Source organism: Balaenoptera ricei, chromosome 5 (assembly GCF_028023285.1).
Source record: "Balaenoptera ricei isolate mBalRic1 chromosome 5, mBalRic1.hap2, whole genome shotgun sequence".
NCBI classification, from domain to species: Eukaryota; Metazoa; Chordata; class Mammalia; order Artiodactyla; family Balaenopteridae; genus Balaenoptera; species Balaenoptera ricei.
In genome coordinates, this window is record NC_082643.1 from 96,866,381 (window position 1) to 96,884,477 (window position 18,097).

General features: G+C 36.7%; 1 long non-coding RNA gene across 1 annotated transcript; it reads left to right on the forward strand.

The window, feature by feature from the left end:
- The first annotated feature begins 12,823 nt into the window (after window positions 1-12,823).
- LOC132366574 (uncharacterized) lies at window positions 12,824-15,334 on the forward strand. The gene is made up of 3 exons (XR_009503469.1): window positions 12,824-12,910; window positions 13,255-13,305; window positions 15,018-15,334. It is a non-coding gene; the product is annotated as an uncharacterized LOC132366574 (long non-coding RNA).
- The last annotated feature ends 2,763 nt before the right edge of the window (window positions 15,335-18,097 follow it).

Consider the following 18,097-nt stretch of genomic DNA (forward strand, 5'->3'; position numbering starts at 1 on the left):
GATGTGAAAGAAAGGGCACTCTTTTGCCCTGTTGCTGGAAATGCAAATTGGTGGAGCCACTATGGAAAACAGTATGGAAGTTCCTCAACAAATTAAAAATAGAACTACCATATGATCCAGCAATTCTACTTCTGTGTATATATCTAAAGGAAATAAAAACAGGATCTCAAAAATATATCTGCATTCATTCCCATGTTCATTGCAATGTTATTCACAATAGCCAAGTTATGAAAACAACTTAAGTGTCCAGCAACACATGACTGGATAAAGAAGATGTGGTATATATACACAATGGAATATTATTCAGCTGTGAGAAAGAAGGAGATCCTGCTGTTTGCAATAACACTGATGAAACTTGAGGGCATTATGGCTAAGTTAAATACGTCAGACAGAGAAAGGCAAATACTGTATGATATCACTTATATGTGGAATCTAAATTTTAAAAAAAGTCAAATTCATAGAAAAACAGAGTGGAATGGTGGTTTCCAGGGGCTGGAGAGTAAGAGAAATGGGGTATTGGTCAAAGGGTACAAACTTCCAGTTGTAAGGTAAGTTCTGGGGAACTAATGTACAGCATGGTGATTTTAGTTAGCAATACCGTCTTACATATTGAAAGTTGCTGAGACTAGATCTTAAATATTCTCATTATAAAAAAGGAAATGGCAATTATATGACATAATGGAGGTGTTAGCTAGCACTATCATGGTAATCATTTTGCAATATATAAGTGTATCAAACCAACATGGTATACAATTAAACCTACACAATAGTATATGTCAATTATATCTCAATAAAGCTGGAAAAAAAGAAGGATAATGACAATATAACTCTGTGATACTAAAGATTTAACATCTGAATTTCTTTTGAGTGGATTAAATATAATAAAACAAAAGAAAAAATTTCTTAAATATATGCTATTCAATTATAATAATTGAAAATTTTATCATCAAAACAAAATAAAACATCATCCAAAAATCTACAAACAGTAAATGCTGGAGAGGGTGTGGAGAAAAGGGAACCCTCTTACACTGTTGGCAGGAATGTAAATTGATACCGCCACTATGGAGAACAGTATGGAGGTTCCTTAAAGAACTAAAAATAGAATTACCATAGGACCCAGCAACCCCACTGCTGGGCATATACCTGGAGAAAACCACAATTCAAAAATATACATGCTCCCCAGTGTTAATTGCAGCACTATTTACAATAGCCAGGACATGGAAGCAACCTAAATGTCCGTCAACAGAGGAATGGATAAAGAAGATGTCGTACTTATATACAATGGAATATTACTCAGCCATAAGAAGGAATGAAATTGTGCCATTTGCAGAGACGTGGATGGACCTAGAGACTGCCATACAGAGTGAAGTAAGTCAGAAAGAGAAAGACAAATATCATATATTAATGCATATATGTGGAATCTAGAAAAATGGTACAGATGAACTTATTTGCAAAGCAGAAAAAGAAACACAGACATACAGAACAAACATATGGATACCAAGGGGGAACAGGTGAGTGGGTGGGATGGATTGGGAGATTGGCATTGACATAAATATACTATTGATACTATGTATATAATAGATAACTAATGAGAGCATACTGTATAGCACAGGGAACTCTACTCAGTGCTCTGTGGTAACCTAAATGGGAAGGAAATCCAGAAAAGAGCAGATATATGTGTATGTATAGCTGATTCACTTTGTTGTACAGCAGAAACTAACACAACATTGTAAAGCAACTGTACTCCAATTAAAAACATTAAAAATTTAAATAAATAAATAAAACAAAAATACCAAGTAAGGTGACAAAGATCTGACTGAAGCTGCCACAGCAACATAGTCATTTAGTTCAGTGCACAGCATGCTCTTGGCAATGCCCTTTAGAGACTGTATGTTAACATGAAGGTGACTTCAAACAGTGCCTCTTCTGAGTCTCTGCCTTCATCCAAGAGGAGATGGAGAAGAGGTATCTATTACAGACAAATTTATTCCTAGAAGAAAAAAATGGACCAAGACACTAGGGAGCAAAACCTTTAGAAAGAGGAATAAAGAAGTTTTAAAAAACTCTTTTCCACTGAATAGGTTCTTTCCTTTTTGCAATGCTTCTCCTTCAGAGTTGCTACAGCAAGACAGGCCTGGAGTTGATTTCCCTTTAGAGGGACCCCTTTCCAAGAATAAATTAATGTGAGGGCCAGAGCAAAGGTGACCTAGAATAGAGTGCTTAGAAGAGCTGCTATGTTTCTGTAGAATACTTTAATTTATGGTTCTTCTCACCTCAGCATGAGAAGACTGCAAGAGAAATCAGGATAAAGACCTAGGAAAAGAGGTCACAGTGGCTTATCCACAAGCTCTTATTCTTGACTTTGTGGCCACTAATTACAATAAGTAACACATATTTAATGTAGCATTTACTAGGTACCAGGCACTTTCTAAATGTCCTACATACTTTAACCCATTTAATCCTTTCATCGATCCTACAGATTTCATTTTATAGGTGAGAGGATAACTTGCTTACCCAAGATCATACAGCAAGTAAATGGGAAGTTGGTGTTCAAACCCAGGCATTCTGACTTCAGGAGGCTGTACACTCAACCGTCGCACTATGTTACTGTACATAAAAAAGCCCTTTTTGCTCATATGAATTTACACTTATGACATAGGGAGTTCCCCAAGGCCAAATAGTAATAATAACAAATTTTCCTTGTGTATGTACTCTTGAGAGCTCGTAGAAAGACAGCTATAATCCTGATAAAACATCTGTTGCTTATGGAGCTCTCAATCCATAACACAAATGTCTTTCATGCCATGATGCCCCTGCATTTCAAGGATTGAGTCCTTGAAGTGTCAAAAATAGTCACGACCTATTTTCCTAAGTGGTTATCCTAAAGTCCTGAGAGGTCACTAAATCCTTCTTAATTCCACTCTGTAACATCTCTTGGCTCAGCACCCTTTAATGAATCACATTTATATTAATGTTAGATTCCACTTTGCTTTGCTTTCATTTCATTCTAATGTTTAAATAGGTATTCAAAACTAACTTTGTACAATCCTACTCTATGCTATTCAGCTACCTTCTTGCTGATAAAACTAATCTCAAAAAGTCAGAATTGTTTAGGGTTCCTGGACTGGAGAAATGGTATAATATTTGAGAAGCAAGAACAGGCAAAAGTGAGCTGGTTTTAGAAGCTAGACTTAACTGAGAGTCATAGGAAGTCCTATACCCCATCCTCCTTTGGATTATAAGCACAGATTTCAGAGAGAAAGAATAAAGCAACATGGTCTCAAGAAACACATGATCACTATAATTAAACCACACTGCCCCCTGGCATACACTAAGAGGAATAAAATCACCCATCAAGGAGAGCCACTTGCATGGAAAACAAGGTGTCCATGTGGAAACAAATCAATTACTGAAAAGTGTATACTCAGACAATTTCTAAACAATGTCCTGCCATGATTAATTTTACTTTGAGTAACTCAACAAAGAAATATTGTCCATTCAAAATCTCCAGGCCTGCTGAGATCCTGGGATGTTGCCAATGGCTCAACTGCTATTCACAAACCCTGGCAACCTGAGTCTGGAGCTCTATACTTTTAGACTACCAGAAAACATTACCAGGATATCATTTCTCTAGTCTTTACAGCTACTCTGCTTCTTTTGGTGAAATAGAAACCAAGGACCTAATTCACCAATCCTATTGAAAAGGAAGTAGAACCCAGTGTCAAGGTGTAATATATACAGAAGCTAAGATAGTGGATTTTGTTGTCAAATTCAAATCCTGGTTCCACTTTTTCTATGTTTTGATCTTGGGAAAATGACTTACTCCCTTTTTCTGAGACTAGGTTTTCTCATGGATGAAATAGGGATAATTATAGTAGTATCTCACTCAGAGAATCATCTGCAGAGCTACTCAACACGTGTTTATTAGACCTGTAGCATTATGTAATCTGTGAGCTTGCTAGAAATGCAAATTCTCGGGTCCTGCCCCAGAACTCTGAATCTGAACTAGGGAATGGGATGTATTAGCTATGAGTCTGCATTTTAACCACTCACCAGGAGATTGTTATGCACATTAATGTTCAATAATCACTGATATAAAACATTAAATAAAATAGGAAGCCCTTATTACAGCCTGTGGAAGACAATATGCTCTCAATATATGTGAACTGTTACTTTCATTGGAGTAGAAGAGTAGAGTTAAGTTTTGACTTTTTGATCAATGATTCAGGAGCTCAGATGGCTCCAAGTGAACTACTAGTAAAGACACCAGAAAGTTGCAAGCTAATAGGAAAGGGATCACAGCTCTGATATTCTACCATTTTCGCTATTCAAGATCTCCATTGCATTTTAAGATTTTTTATTCCTTTTGGTGATAATCCATTCTATTACAAGCCATAACGATCTGTACCTCCTTAGGATCGCCATTACATTTACATAATGGAAAACATGACTGTTTTACAATGTATAAGTCCACCCTTACATGGCAATATGAATCACCTGAAAACTTGGAGTGGTCAAAGAGACAGGTATCCCTGAATGATGGTCTTTTTGAAAGAGCAGAGCTGCTAATCAATCCATCGTGACACCAGGAAACTGAATGCCAAGAATCCGTGAGAATTTATGTGGGTACCATGCTTAACTTGACAAGGATGATTGGTGGTCACTATCAGTATTATCTCAATTGTAGCCTGAATTAGGTAGTCTGTGTGTGATTCACTTCCAGTGACTAGACAAGAAGAAAGATCCTTCCTCCAGCTTACTTCTGGATACCCTGAGGAACACACAAGAGGGCTCTGGGAATCACATACCCCCACTATGTTAACCCAGAAAAGTCTATCCAAGTAAAAGTGTAATCTTTAACATTGGTCCTGCAACATCATGGTGTTTTACTCTTAGAAAAATAAAATTCTTGAATTTAGGGTTTCAGATGAACATATTTTTATTGAATACATAATGGACCTTGGAATACATCAAGTCTGATCCCCAAACAAAGAAAAACTTCTCTAGCAACCTGAAAGGAAGGGTACCTAGATTAAAAACACATCCAGAAGTGGGACTCTGCACTACTATAGGTGCCCATTATTTTAGAATCAGCTGAGAAAATATCCTTGTATAATTTCTGCACATACAATGCTACCAAAATCTGGCGCTTTTTTTTCTAATTTTCTGTATTAGATGCTGAAACTTTGTCTCTACTGTAGAATCCCTTTTATCAAACCTGATCTGAAAGGGTAATTGATCAATTAATTGAAAACCTTGAAACAGCAGGGAAAAATAACATTTTAAATGTAAAACATATAAAGGTGGCATGCCTATGTCCATCTTTGCATTTCCTTTATCTTTCTTACATAAATATCACCCATAATGCATCTTCTTTTTTTTTTTATTCTTGACTGTGTTGGGTCTTCGTTTCTGTGCAAGGGCCTTCTCCAGTTGCGGCAAGCGGGGGCCACTCTTCATCGCGGTGCGCGGGCCTCCCATTATCGTGGCCTCTCTTGTTGCGGAGCACAGGCTCCAGACGCGCAGGCTCAGTAATTGTGGCTCACGGGCCTAGTTGCTCCGCGGCATGTGGGATCTTCCCAGACCAGGGCTCGAACCCGTGTCCCCTGCATTGGCAGGCAGACTCTCAACCACTGCGCCACCAGGGAAGCCCCCATAATGCATCTTATACAATTACCAATTCCACTTTCATTAAATGGAAGCAAGAATTTCAAGGTTGTTCATGAAACATATCAGTCTTTTGCATTTATCTTACAGTTTTATGACTCTTTATCTTCTCAATTTTCTCAGCTACATCTAATGTCACAGTATTTTAAGAAACTCCCTTAATTGAGTCCTTTAACACAGTCTTTATTATAAAAACTCCTTTCACATTTTTATTTAATTTACGTAATATTTAGTAAAATTACTTAAGTATAATAACAAGGAATATTGACACAATCACACTGGGAAGCAAAGCAAAGTGGCTCTGGGTAAGTGTATTACTCAACAAGTTAGAGCACTAGTATGCCAGCAAACTAGAATTCAAACCCTGAGATTGAATGCGTTATAAATGTCTATGTTTTATACCGTGAAGTGGGAGCTCCATTTGCCTGGTGAATCTATTATGTGAAGCTTGATTAAGGGGGCTTGTTTCAAAGTATTCTATTATGGAAATGTATAGTGGCATATTACTCATAATTTTATGTATATTCACCTCCTATCACCAAGTAGAATGGTATCTTGCAAAGACAGGAGAAAAATGTCTGGGATCTAGTGTAAAAGTCCTACAATATGTAAGTAGAAACTAGCGATTTATGAATATAGTTCTTTTGAAGAGTAATATATGAACCTTGTTGGAAAGGCCAACCACTGGCTAAGTTACAGGAGAGGCTAAAACTCAGATTTCATTTAGACCTGAGATGGGATGCAAAGCAGGTATCTCCACTGATTCCCCTGCCCTCTCCTTCTGACATTTGTGTCTAATCAGTCCCCTGGATGAATAACTGACACATTGTACATATGTCTGTACAGGGGCCAGCACTTAATTAAATCATGAAATTATAAATGGTACTCTAAAGTAAGATCTGCAAGGATTGCACCACATGAATATTTTATCTGGCATTAAGAGCCACATTTACAGAATGTCTGTGAGAATAAAAGACATTGTAAAGTCCTTGGCATATAGATGGTGATAAAAATGTCAATCATCTTCATATTCTCTTTTTCCTAAAATAGTTCCTCTATGTAAAGACTCGGTAGCAAAATTGTTAGGTCCTAGAATATGCAAACCTTCACCTCTACTAGTTAATGATAAGTTGTTTTCCAAAATAGTTGTACTATTCTGTCACCACCATGCATCAGAGTTTCTATTCTGACATATTTCACCAGTATTTAATATTGTCAGACTTTTAAAAAAATTTGTCAATCTGATAGATAAAATGGTATCTCCTTATGGTTTTACGTGCACTTTCCAGATTACTAGTGAAACAAAATCTTGCAGTATATTTAACAGTTATGTTTCTTCTTTTGTGAAATGTCTGCTTACCTCTTTTTTCATTTTTCTATTTGAATTTTTTGTCTTTCATTTTCTTAATTCTTACGGGTTCTTTATCTTCTGAACTTTCGTATTAACTCTGGGACATGGGTGTGATTTATTTCCTTTACAGATGAGAATTTGAGGAGTAAGAGACTAAGAGATGTGTGCAGGGTTGCAGAGACAGCAAATGATGGAGGGCAATCCAAACCCAGCTCTGATCTACTTCAAATCTCAAGTGGCTTCCAATAAACAACCCTTCTTTATTTTTGCTCGTGCTTTCTTAATCTCTGTACCACAAGCTCCCCCTAGATTCCCTGCAAAGAACAACCTCGTGTGAGTCACATTGCAATAAGAAGTAGAGAATGGACATGACCAAAGAAATGGCTGGGGAATCAACAAGATGCAAAATTGAAATAGTGGAGAATATTTGGGAGATCTTACTTCCCATTGCTCTCAGCCTGTCATTACCACTATCACCAATTACAATAATAATGATACTAAAAATAACAAAAATATTGAACATTTTTCACTGAGCACTTAAGATGCACAAAATTCTGCACAAAGCAGTTTAGAGGCATCGTTAAAGTTAATCATTAAGTTAACCCCATAAGTTAGAGAACTGACTCAGTTCTATTGCATAAAAGTAGAAACCAAGTTTTAAAAGAGTTAGAGAAATTCTCCCAGGGCCACACAACAAGGAAATAGTAGATCACGGGTAGATGATTTTCTTGTTTTTACTCTGGAGAAGGCACGTCTAATAATCATGGGAATATGTCACAGGCCACTAGTCAAAATACCTTATTATATAGTTCATGTCTCTTTGCCACACACACATATATGTTTATCTTTCTCTCATTGTCACGTTATCTAGCAGATAAACAATCCTACATTGAGAATTCAAAAGCGCTGCTGGCACTCAAATATCAAGCCCACTTTAGGCTAATTTTCCAAAGAGAATTATTATTGACATATGTACATGTTAATAAGAAGTGCACAACTAGATCTCTTTTGGAGCAAGGTCATGGTCTCAGAGCTCCAGGAGTCCATGAGAAAAAATATTTTGACTGACAGCAGAGGTAGGACCTGCATCAACCTTTTGCTAGAATTGCTCTGCTCCAGAATTGGAGTTTTTTTTTCAGACTCAGTGGAAAATAGACATAAAGTTTACAGAAAACCCAGGTACCTCTTAGATGCTCTTCAGAGAAGGTTTCAGTCCTTATCTGACTTACCTGAGGCATATCGTATTGTCATCTATGAAGAAACCCCCAGATATAGAAAGCAGCACTCCACCTTTGATTAGAATCCTTGCAAATATAACATTTATTGTCCTGAAATGTCTTTTTTGATATTTCATTTTTTACATCGAATATAGCTTATGATGTAAGGGTCTAATAACCAAATGTTTATAATCACATCATTACTTAGCTTGATGATTTTTTTATTGACATCATCTTAAACTGTATGGGAAAGAACGTTTTCAAACAGCCTAGAATAAATTAGCAATCAGAACAGACACCAGCACATGTAGGTGCTCAGTCAATAATAATTGAATAAATGAATAAGTAGCTAATCCATAAAGGGGTTTCATGCCATTGTCACCCAGAACATTTCCCTGACGATTGTTCAGAGTTGTAATGCAAGGTGAGGTTAATCTAGTTATAGTTTCAGAAATATATATTGAAAATATCATTTCTATAATGAAGCAAAAATCTGATTCACTTTACTTCTGTATTAAAAGCACTATGATTTTTAGCAGTCTTACCTCAAAACAATAAACAACACCATTTCTGAATGCATTACCTAGTTTAATCCTCCCAACACTATTTGTACTATTTCACAAATGAGAAAATTGGAGAAGCCTGAAGGTACATTGCAAACATTAAAGAACTGGTGAGTCAGGACTCACTCCTGGGTCTCCTTGACTCCAAAGCCTATGCTCTCTCTCCATTGGAACAGATTTCTATCTTAATGCTGTCTCTCCTTTTGGTCAAATACAACCAAAATCAGGATGTGGTGTACAGAAAGAAAAGAACCAGCATATATGATGACATATTTGAATCAGATATTTCCTGTATATAACCTCATTTGAACATCAACAAATACTAAGAGAATAATTATATCAGCTCTACTTTTGTGGATGAAGAAACTGAATCATAGAAAATTTAAGTAATTTGCCTAAGGATGGGATCAGAATGTAAGACCATATCTATTAATTTTTTAGTTTTCTTTAGAACTTGAGAAATCTCAAGACAAGGAGGCAAATGGCACTTAATTAATGCATATTTAAATTAGAAATTTTATGGATTTCAAAAATATCTGAGGCATCATTATATTCAAACAGTTTCTACTGATCAAGAAACTGAATCTCAGAGATGTTAGGTAATTTACCTAAAATAATGTGATCAGAATTCAAATCTTTGTCTATTGATTCAAAGTGATTATTCTTCTTACTAAAAATATAATTTTTTAGCTGGAAGAGACTTTTGAAATAGTTGAGGCTAGGCTCCTAATTTTTTTGATAATATAAAACAAGGTATAAAAGGAAAGTTGTTCCCTGGAGGCTGTTGGAAGGGCAGGGATGCAAACAGAACACTATTGCATGCCATCACTGGGAAAGAAATTTCCAGCTATGTTATTGGAAGTCACTCTGCAACCTTTAAAGGAATTTAACTTTTTATAATTATTTATCATGAAAATCTTAATCTGGAAACAACAATTTCCAGTTAACTCCTAAAAAATTTCTTGGGGTGCTGGCGGGAAACAGAGTCCGCTCTTGCATAGTAACTGTTCATTACACGTTAGGCACTTTATTTACGTTTGTCGTATAAATGAATGAAACAGAATAAATAATAGAAGCTATTTTATGAGAGTGGCTATATATTCAAAGGCATGTTCTATTTTCAATTCTTAGAGAACAAATAAAATCCATTTTTTTTTTTTTTACCTATTGGGATATGTATCACCCTTTTCCTGCAATCAAATTTATATATTTCTAGAACATACTGTCCTCACTTTGTCAATAGTCCCTTCCATGAGTGGGGACTCATGGAAGAGTGGTTGTTACAGTATTAAAGTAAGAAAGATGGGGTGGAAAAGATTGGAAAAGACTAGAATGAAGATTCTGAAGCTGAGGAGACTAAATCAGGAAGAGAAGAAGGAAGGGGGAGGCAGCAAGTGAAAACTGACTTTCTGCTTTGCGAAGGTTATGTATATCTATATGTATGTGTATATACACAAGCATGTACATTTGTGTGGCAGAATTTAGCTAAGAAAATACAGCTTTGCTGTACACCTGAAACTAACACAACATTGTTTTGGGGTTTTTTTTTGGGGGGGGATGCGGTTTGGCCATGCCACAGGGCTTGTGGGATCTTAATTCCCTGACCAGGAATGGAACCTGGGCCCTCGGCAGTGAAAGCACTGAGTCCTAAACAATGGACCATCAGGGAATTCCCTAACACAACACTGTTAATCAGCTATACTGCAATATAAAACAAGAAGTTAAAAAACAAACGAACAAAAAATTCCCTGTTTGACCATTCTAAGAAACAAACAAACAAACAAACAAAAACAGCTAGAGATAATAGAGTTGAAAAAGGAAGTTGTTGTTACCAAGTAATTTTAGGGGATATTGTGATCTTAAACAATGAATTTATAAATAGTTATGAAGCAGCACAACTTTGTTACAGAATAATTCTAATTCCAACTCTCAGGAAGGCAGAGTTTAGATTCTCTCCATCTCCCTTGAAAATATACTAGACTTAGTAGTTCTTTACAAAGAATAGCACAGGAAAGGGGAAAAATAATAACTGTACCATGAAGAAAGCTTCAAAAACACTACATTGTCTAGTTGGTGAAGGTTAACATCATAATCATGTACCCCTGATATGAGATGAGATGAGAGAGGCACTTCACTTCTGTGGTATTCTTCCTCAAACCTATATCCCCAGTCTAATAATGAGAAAAACATCAGACAAACCCAGACTGAAGGAAATTCTAAGAATTTTAACAATCCTCAAGACTGTCAAAGCCATGAAAAAAACAGAAAGATTCTCGTTGACCAGAAGGACAGTGGAGATAGGAAAGCAATGCAAGGTGATACAAATTGGCTACTGGGAAAAGAGGATGTTAATGGAAATCAAAACTGACTCTGGACTTTAGGTAACAGTAATGTACCAATGTCAATTTCTTAATTTTGCCAAATGTACCATAGAAATATAATGTGTTGACAACGGTGAAAACAGAGCAAAGTATACATGGGAATTCTATATTAGCTTTGCAACTTTTCTGTAAATCTGAAAGCATTATAAAAGCAAACACTGTATTTAAATAAACAATAGCAGAATATATTTAAAAATAAGCAGAATGGCAGGGTGTGGAGGTGCAGTTCACAGAAGTGGATGAGTTAGAAAGTAAAAGCCTGAAAATGTGTTACTTGAAGGCACAAGAATTTTCTGTGGACTTGGTTACATTTCACATAGGGAACTTTTCTCCAGCCTTGTGAAAATTCTGAAAATCCCCTTCACATACTGGGCTGATTATCTATGTCAGCAACCATGATTATAATGAATACAGACAAGTTTATGGCAATAAAAGCAAAAGTGAGATGAAGGAGAAATGTGGATTTTGTTTTTGAAATAGGTGACAAAAAGTTCTACCACGTGAGAACTTATTTTCCAGACCTTGAGTATCACTTGCTAGTTATACATACTTGGTGGAGGAAAAATCCTGAAATAAAAAACATGTGTGTGTGAAGAGCTATGAAAGGATAATTTATAATCTCTAGGGATTTGGAGCAGTAACTAAAATAGTCAAGCAAAGCTATATTTCATTCATTTAACAAAAACTGGAATAAGAACCACTGGATTATGCCCATTGTATGTATTTCTATGTTCCTGGGGCCCCAAACATGGGAGGTATGAATGAGTGAATGAATGGATGGATGGATGAATGAATGAATGAATGGATGAATGATATGATGGAAAGACTGGAATTGTAGGAAATACCACAACGTTCATTCTAATAAGGGTGATTCTCATAAATGGTTTTGATATAAAACAGATAATACAAGTACTAAGAGGTTTAAATATTAAAGAAGCATAAGAGTTCAGAGGACTGAGGTTTTAATTCAAGGTTAGATACAGTCCTGCTATTTGTACTGAGCTTGTCAGGACTTGACCATGTGATATGTTAAGGTTTATTTATTGCCTGGTTTGTGAGGTACAAAGTGCTTATTTAAAGCAAGAACATCAAAGTTTGAATCTCAGTTCCACACCTGACCCTCACACACTTAACTCCTACAGCTTCAGTAACTTCATGAATAACATACGGAAGACAAGAATACTTATGTCTCTCACTGCTTTGCTGGAAAAATTAAATTACACAAAGTTTGTAAAAATATCTGGCAGAGCAGTGTGGCTAGTAACAGCAGGTGACTGAATCTAGACAGAGGTAAATGATTAAAATTTCACTGTTCCTAGTCTAGGTGGGCAATCATTAATTTGGTCTAACCACTCCACAAGGTAATATTGGCATTTTCCCAATGCCTGCTGGGACTATGCTGTCTCTAACAGTGTGATTTTAGAGAGGGAAAGCAGGTAGGAACTACCCAGATACGTGATAAGCACAGTGTTCAGGTGACCAGCCCAGAATACAGGAATATAGGCTACAGTCTCTCATCTTAGGCCAGTTGATATCAAACATTGGTTTTATACATGTAATAGATGGTTTTCCATAGCATTTCCCTGAGTTAATATAGTAATATAACTTCCATTTTGAATTTTAAAAGTCCAATCAGAAGCTGAATAATGATTCCTATTCCCCTTCTGGAAGGGGACAGCCGGAAGGCTGGAAGGGTCATGGGTAATTGGTAGGGAGTGTAATATCTAAAAGGTAGGTGGTCATTTGAGAAATCTTTTTGCACTTCTGTTATTAGTTGGCCTTCAACTTTCTCTCAGATACTCCAGAAATCCTGAAAGCTCATTATTTAAAATTTTTTTTAAAAATGCAGAGATTACTGTGGCTAAAACTTTGAAGTCCACGGAATTTATTTTAAATGTCTCCATCTTAGATGTTCAGTGGTCTTATATCCTAGGCTTTTAGTTAGAAGAATGTCACAAAAGCTGAAAAAAGAAACCCAGCAGTATTAGCTTTTAAAAAGTATTTTTACTTGCATTAGATTATTTAATGCTCAAAATAGGAACCTGTGGGTCAGTTTCATCATTCCTATTTTCCAGATGAAGAAACTCAAGCTGAGAGAGGTTAAGTGACTTGCTCAAAGTAACAAGGTAAGTCAGTATGTCTTTCAACTGTGTCTACAAATTTTCTTCACTGTGCCCTGCTATTAATACCTCGGTGTGAACTAATTTTAATTAGTACTTCTTTCCCAGGGCTTTTGGTTTTTAAAAGAACATAGCATGTAAAAGGGCTCATTTATTAATGCTGGAATTTAAGACCATATAGCCTTTGAGTAAGTAGATATTTAAAGGAAGCAAAAGGACCTTCTGGGTGTTCCACAAATCACGTAAAATAAAGGTGAAAAATACCTACTTGCATGTAAGATTTATTTTGATGATATCGTTCGACTGTGGCCCTGCCTTATTAGTAAATTATATATATTTAAATTCCTAAATAATTTAAGATTCTTTTCTGGCTCCAGGAAACTTATTTTATTAAATAAGTACCTTAAAATGCTATAAACCAGTGTTTCTCCAGTGGAACAGTTTTGCCAACCATGGGGTATTTGACAATACCTGGAAATATTTTTAGTTGCCACAACTGGAGAATGTTACTGGCATCTAGTGGTTAGAGATTAGAGATGCTGATAAATGTCCTACAATAAACAGGACAGAGACCTATAACAAAGAGTTATCCAGTCCCATATGTCAATAATACCCAGGTTGAGAAATGCTGGTATATCCAGAATAGCAGAGTAGCAACAAGAACAAGGATTCAGTTCTATTCGGGTTGGCTGGAAGCAGGAAGACATTGTAAAGGTGAAGGTAAATAGGTTTTTGAAGAAAATACAAAGCCATCCCAGACCTGTAAGATCCCATGGCCAAAAGCCTTGACAATGAATGCCATGTGTGGCTTGAAACCCTGGGAATTTAAAATGGTTAAATTACTTTGTATGGTATCAAGGAGCTTAGAGTCAATGGTAAATGTTATACTTTACAGTTCATACTTTGCATTATTAATTCATTTGGTCCTCATCACAACCCTATAAGATAAACATTATAATCCCCATTTTACAAGTAAGGAAACAAAAGCATAGAAGAGTTTTGAAACTTGCCAAAGATGGCACAGCTAGCATTGATTTTAGTATAGCTTGTGGTTAAATTTATAATTATAAATTTATAATTAAATTTATAATTATAAACTTAAATTTATAATTCAAAATATGTGCTTTATAGGTCACATAATACAAAAAGAAGTGTCCTATGGTTTACAATACACATACACACACAAATAAGACTGCTAAATTAGAAACAGGGAAATAGTGTTTAAGTGTTATACATATAAAGCCTTCAGCAAGCAGAAGGGAACAAATAGTATGAAAAAATCCTTGGTCTTTATGAAGTCTGTAGCAGAGCAAGAGATTTGACCCTGTGCTCCTTCTAAGCTAAAGTAAGGAGGAAAACATCATTAAGTACATAGATATTGTGGTCTGATAAAAGGAAATCAACTGATGTTATTGAAGAGCTGGCAAATATTCCCTAGAACTCTTTTCTAAAAGGAGTGCAACCTAAGGAGGGCTGTCTTTCAAGGTGAGTTGAAGGACTGTTAAACAGGCACTCAGGCTGCATGTTTTGCAGCAGACTTAAGCTATTCACTCTCTCAGTAATTAAACATTTAGTCATTTGAGGATGCTGGGAGAGTTTCCTAACTTCTATTCATTTTGACCTTAAAAATGCGATGATGATGTATAGGATTTAATCAATATGTGAACAACCAGACATTTCCTTAACAGTCTTCATATCACTCTGTTGGTTTAACACAGCTGGAAAGCCCGAAGCAATGATTAGGTCTGTTGCTAAGGATTAAGCCACCGAATTATGGATGGAAAGAATGTCACCTCCTCCTCCATAAAGGACTGTTCCTCTCAGCTGGACAACCAAGGTCCCAATTCCTCTCCCCTTCCAAATCAAGGAAAACATTTTAATTATGACTTCAACAACTGTTCTAGACAAGTCCAGAGATAGATTGCCCCGGGAATTATTTTCTCTAAAATGAACTGCAAGTGTTTACCATAAATATATGTTTAATATATGTTCTGCTTATGTCTGGGGCCAGGCAGCATAAAATTACTTTACTGGCAATAGTTTTCAGTCGTGAATTTTCAGTTTATCCAACCAACGTGTATTCAGCACCTAAGTTGAATTGGTATCCTTTCTACTAACCAGTTTTGTCTTTTAAATATCACATGGGGCTTCCCTGGTGGCGCAGTGGTTGAGAGTCTGCCTGCCAATGCAGGGCACACGGGTTCGGGCCCTGGTCTGGGAGGATCCCACATGTCGCGGAGCAACTGGGCCCGTGAGCCACAACTACTGAGCCTGCGCGTCTGGAGCCTGTGCTCCGCAGCGGGAGGGGCCGCGATGGTGAGAGGCCTGCGCACCGCGATGAAGAGTGGCCCCCGCTTGCCACAACTGGAGAAAGCCCTCGCACAGAAACGAAGACCCAACACAGCCATAAATAAATAAAAAATAAATAAATAAAAATTTAAAAAAAAAAATTTTTTTTAAGTTAAAAATTAAATAAATAAATAAATAAATATCACATGGACTCATTACCAGCCTATTACTTAGATCAAGGGAAGAATTCTAAAGAGTTATGTAACACTTGCTATGTAAACATAGCACAGTACGTAGCTTCATTCAAGACATTTATCAAGCACCTACTATGTCCTAAAATTTGCACTGAAATCACACAGGAGGCAGAAACACAGAATTTCTCCAAAACACATTTATTGACATTGATTGATTGTTTTCTCCCCACACCTGTGAGCTTACTCTCCAGTAGGCAAATTAAATTTTCAGCTGCTTTTCTATAGGGTAATGGGCCTCAAATACCTTCACTCAATATGAAGCTGTTCTAAGCCACAGGGCAGACTTGCAAAACCATAAGGTAAACCATAGCCCTAAAGTCACTGGACACCAGAGCAATTCATATCCCCTCAGATATTGTATTTAATAACTGCATAAGCATGCATCAAAGTGAAAATTCTGACAAATGTGCCCTCTTTTCTCCCAGCAGTCAAACCCCTCAGCCCTGCAGTTTGGTTGAAAAATAAAACCATGACGTGCTTCCAAATATCTGCTGTTTTTTATCAGTAGGGCTGTAAGTGGACCCTCACCTCCCATCACACACACACACACACACACACACACACAAACACACCCCAGATTTCCTTTTTTCCTCCTCCTTCCCCTAAACAAACTTGTTATCAAAGAAAATTTTAACAGAACTGAATCCAAGACAAGTATTCTTGGATTCTTCTTGTTGTTTTCTGCAAACCAAATGTGCCCTTTTAGCTGAGAGGTTGAGAGAGGAGCAACTGGTCCCATCTGGGCTGCAGTGCAGGGGACCCAAGCATGAAAAAGAGCATGGAAGGTGACCTGGAAGAGGTCACCATTCCCACACTTGAAAGGCGTGTCCAGGCAAGCCTGAGTCAATTTGACACATTTCAAACTCCTGGAAAACCAGGTGTTTCAAAGCTGACTTTTGAAATCCAAAGGTCCTGAGGGGCGAGCCAGGGAAAGGAAGGTGTTGCTTTTCCTGACTCAAAATTCAGTGTTGCTGCCTGTGGAGACAATGCATTCAAAATTCAAAGGATGCTCGTTTGGTTTTAGTGGAAGAGGAGAAGGTTACGAAAGAGTGTCTTACTTCTCTTTTTACCTTTTGCAATAAGGCTGCCCTTTCCTGCCTTTATAGAAATTATCTGAAGATCTCCCTCATGGAAATCAGGCAGGCAAACAGTCTAGGGCTCAGCAGGCAAAGTAACACTGACTTATATTTGACAAGTTTTGACAGATAAATAATTCTTGGCTGGTGTCCTAGGCTAAATATCAACTCCTCCCTGTGACTGCCAGGACAGCTGCAAAGTATCCGACCCTGGCAACTAAGGTCCAGCTCACGAGAAAGTGGCAGTATCACAACCAACTGATCACTGTGGTGATTTGTTCTCCGGGACACTCCTCAGGATGACTTTAACCCCTCAAAAATGTAGCTGGAATTTGCAACTCAGTGTATTTCTAGGGAACAGCCTAGTCTTCACAGTATTTTTATATCAGCATGGAAACAAGGCTTTGTACATTTTAAGACCCCTAATGAGGAATTTCATCAAGAAATGGACAGACTACAATACTTGCTTTCAGTAAGCATGGTCAGGAGTTGAAATTGTTCTTTGTTTTTTGTTTTAATACAAAATACATTATGTATGATGTGAAAACTGGAATCTCTTGTTTTGAGTACCTTAGAGAGAAAAGTCATGAAGCATAAACTGAAGAGATATACTGTTTTGGAGTGGGAATCAGAGAGATCATGAAAAAAAAGAGAGAGAGAGAAATAGACCATAAAGTGGAGTATATTTACAGTTGTCAGTGCTTATAGAAAGATATTGTCAACTACGGGGCATCAAGAATAAAATTAATGTGGATATGAATTTTCAAAATTACTGATCATTTTGCCATTGAATGAATATTAATTTAACCTTGTAATTAAGATAAATGATCATGATAATAATAACAATAGGTTCCAGTTATAGAGTTCCTACCATGTGCTAGGAATTGTACCTGTAAGAAAAGTATCAGAATCCCTTTTTTAAAGATGATTAAGTTGAGGCTCAGTTGAAATAACTTGCTCAAAAATGTATGCAGTCTTTAAGCACAGGTCTGTCTGAGTGAAAACTAGACATACTTTTAGGTAGGTCAATGTTGTTCTACCTCTCTTTTTAACATACTTCCTTCACCTGCCAGCAAAGATTTTGCTGAACTTTCCTTTCTGTAGTTTGTGTATAATGAAAACGGTAGTCATATGAATGTGCTTTTCAATGTATCTCTTTTCTAGAAATGCTAACATGGC